The sequence below is a fragment of the Phalaenopsis equestris genome, unplaced genomic scaffold (genome assembly GCF_001263595.1).
Source record: "Phalaenopsis equestris unplaced genomic scaffold, ASM126359v1 Scaffold000362, whole genome shotgun sequence".
In the NCBI taxonomy this organism is placed as follows: Eukaryota; Viridiplantae; Streptophyta; class Magnoliopsida; order Asparagales; family Orchidaceae; genus Phalaenopsis; species Phalaenopsis equestris.
Window position 1 is genome coordinate 81685 of NW_018164804.1, and position 3819 is coordinate 85503.

Here is a 3819-nt window from a genome sequence, read left to right on the forward strand (position 1 = left end):
CTCCATATGTCACACATCAAGGGTAAAATATATATATATATATATATATATATATATATATATATTCTTTTTTTCTGTTACTTCCACCTACTATCCTAAGCTTTCATGTACAAATTCCTTTTATTACACTCATCTTCAATTCTATCTATAATTTTTCTATATTTCAAATTAATTTGTTTGATGAATTCTTGGATGACTAAAATAACATATGAATTTGGAGTTATATAGGCAATGTCCAGCTAACATATTATGATGTGCATAAGTACGAGTCTTAAGCTTGACATTCTCCAAGTTCCATGGATTCTCACTTCTAAATGTATGTAGTCTTTGTAGGTATTGCGGTGTTGAGTGATTATGGTGCACATACACGCACAAATAAAAAATGGCTTATTTCAGGGCATATTTTGGATCAGTTTTTTATGGTTTTTATTTTAATTTTTTACTTTTGTTTTAAAAACATATTTATTTAGTGCATATTGTTACATGTTTTTATCTTTTTTTTTTCTAAAACATTAACTTATTTTTAAAATGATCAAAACATTTTTTATGGACAACTAAACATGTCATAACATATCAAACATGATTTATTTGAAGGAAAAATATAGACAAGATGAATTAAATGTAAAAAATAATTAAAATTGATCCCAATGCTCTTCTAAGTAAATCTTCTTATACACAATGTTATTAGTAAATTAATCAACCATTTATTATGCATTGTGATATCATCTTTCTTGAAAATAATGCATTCTCAGGCAACTCTTTCACATTAGATTTTTTTTGGAATGAGACTGAGGTCCCGATAAACCAAAATTGCATTTTGACCCTACTCTTCAGCTGTTTGACAGTTGAAAGATGTCGCCATTTGTTGATATTATTTCATTTCGAGCATTGGTGTTAGCTAATTTAACTCATTATTGTCAGAATCCTTGAGGCAATCTAACATAAGCATAATCATAATCACTCCATTGTTTCACAATCTTTGAGGCAATCTAACATGTTAAGAGAAATTATTACGTGTTGGTGTCCATGCGTTCAGACACCGACGACGATCCGGTCAGATGGTTAGATTTTCTTTATATTTTGTTTAATTTTGAATTGAATGAAAGAATTAATATTTTTAATTGCAAATGAGGGCGACAAAAAATACTAAAATGAATATATATATATATTTGTCATGTAAACACAAGTTTATAGGGTATTATAGATGGAAGGGTAACTAGTGACGATGGTATTATATAAACAAATGAGAGGACATTTTTTCCCACAATATCACAACTGCAGGTGATAGCAAGGGTAAGTTTATTTCTTCTTCACTTGAAAGATTAGAAGATGACGTGCACTCCTTACAGTATGAGATCAGACAATTCATGCAATAAATGCAGCTGAATTATCAATCACGGAGAGGATCACAGTCGGTGTGTTATTTTTGCAAGTACTTAAATATTTTATTTTATTTTAATCATCTTAATATTATTAATTAATTGTGTGTTTGTTATTAATAGGGATGTAATGAATTTTAATCCATTGACATATTGAAGAGAATCTCACACAGTGATCATATTTACTTTATGCATTTTGGTTTCTTTTATTGTAAGTTTGCTAGAGGTTTATCTCACTATACTCTTTTCTAAGGTATTAGAGGCTGGCTCATGGATTGATATATGTTCTGCTGTATTTTAAATATTAATACTATTTCATGAATAATTTTTCTTTTATTGGTTCATTGGCTTTCACATTTGAGGTACTTACATGCATATCATTTATTTCTATGTATTTGCATATCTAAGACTGAAATTTTTACATTTGTACTATGAAGTGCAAATGCAAAAATTGAAGTCTAGGTGTTAGACATATAAATACATAGAATTGGGTGATATATACGTAAATATTCTTTCATATATATATATATATATATTTATTTTATTTTATGTGCAGGTTTATTGAAAATGTGTATAATCATAAAAATTAAATTTAAAAAAAATCTTGAAATTAGCGGCTGCAAAGTCCATCGCAATTACAAGTCGTTGCAAAAGTCATTACAACTAAAAATCTTCTCTGATAATTTTAGAACTGAAACTATCAGTCTTTGCAATGTTAACAAGTAGCAACAGTTAAAATTACAACAATGAAAATAGCAGTTAAAATCGTTATATGTTGTATAGTTGATAATTACAGAGGTTTAAAATCTGCAATAATGAAAACAACATGAGTGTTTACCACTGTGATAGTCTGTATAAAATGCTGTGAAAGTTCATTTTTTTTTAGCAGTGAAAAATAATATAGTAGCATTTTCACTGTCTTTTAAAATATACATAAGGAATGATTTAGCACCGTTTTTTATTACATTAAGCTCTGTGCTTGTAAAGCTATCATTAATACAGACTTATATTCAGATGAACGCAAATCTGTATAAAATGAGTGAAGGACAGGCATATATTTCACATATTATTTCATGAGATTTTTCCATATATGACTTCAGTCCTCTCGAAAAAATATTAGGTCTGGAGTTCTAATGGCGCCTCGGCGTCACGTGTTAAGTGGCTCTGGATTCCTGATCTAATATTTTCTATGGCCCCCTCAATCACCACCCATTAGCTTTATGAATTAATGGAGAAAATATTATGTCTGGATAACATATATTCAAACGACAGCTTGGATTGCAGAATCCAAGCCGGCATCCGAACATTCAAATGCTAAACATAATATTCGTTTCAAATCAACAGGTTTCTCAATATCAGGTTTGCATGATAAATCAAATTTAAACCCGACATATCAGTATACTTTATTTTATTTTCAATCATTATACTTATATATATATATACACATTATACACACACACACACATACACACACATACACACACACACATATTCGAGCATTTTTTTTTTAAATTAAAAAAAAAATATTTAAAGGAACTCTAATTTCTACCAAATTTTTTAATGCGAGAAAGGTGATGGAAGAGTTGACTGTCTATTGATCACTAGAAAGTAGAGAGAAGAAATACTGGCGCGGCGTTGTTCTTCCGTTGTTTTCGGCCAGTTGATCATCTCTTTAGCTTTTAATTTCTCAAACAATGTGGGGCTGCTACCTTACTATTAATCTCCAAAAATCACGGGGTTCTCAGCTGGGAAGAGCGACTCCGCTACCAACTTGCTTCCATTATTTCTACTTCAGCTGCTTTTCCTGCTTTTTACGTAATTATACATTCAGGTTTCTGTCTTTTTTTTTTTTTTGGGTGCAGATTCAATGTAGAATGTGTTAATGATGGTTTTTGCTTTGAAAATTATTAGGTGCGGAGGAGTTCACATCTGAATGGCGGGCCGGATGCGGCTATCCTGACATGAGGCTTTGTTAGGTATGGCTTAAGGGACAAATGCAGGAGCGTAACGAAGCTAGCCAGCTGAGCAGAGTGGAATGAAAATATTTATCTAATCGAGGGAGTTTCGTTATGTGAGTTGGGGGGTATGGGGCAACGTCCCCGCAATACGATTCAACGATAATTTTGTAATTACATATTGTATATAAGGGTTATATATATATATATATATATAAAGAAGATCGCCGCCCTAACATAGACATGTTGCCGAGCATCATTAAATTTCTGTGTTTTCTTTTTTATTTGTGCTGATTCTTGAGTTTTCTTGGCCCTAAGTCCTCAACGGGCCTCGAGGCACAATTTCTCTTGGAAATTGAAATCAGGTGGGATCATCTGCAGGCGTGTTCATTTAGACTTCCATTCGCAGCTGTATATCTGTCTGCGTGGTACAATTTAGTTGGTCCACATGCAACATTCATGCACTCTAACACATCACTATAATG

At 31.5% G+C, this 3819-nt stretch overlaps 1 long non-coding RNA gene across 1 annotated transcript in view; it reads left to right on the forward strand.

The window, feature by feature from the left end:
• Positions 1-3522, forward strand: part of LOC110026293 — a 9899-nt gene extending 6377 nt beyond the window's left edge. Inside the window, exons 2-3 of the long non-coding RNA XR_002294187.1 lie at positions 2951-3210; positions 3291-3522. This is a non-coding gene — a long non-coding RNA (uncharacterized LOC110026293). The remainder of the gene's footprint in view (positions 1-2950; positions 3211-3290) is intronic.
• Positions 3523-3819: the final 297 nt, after the last annotated feature.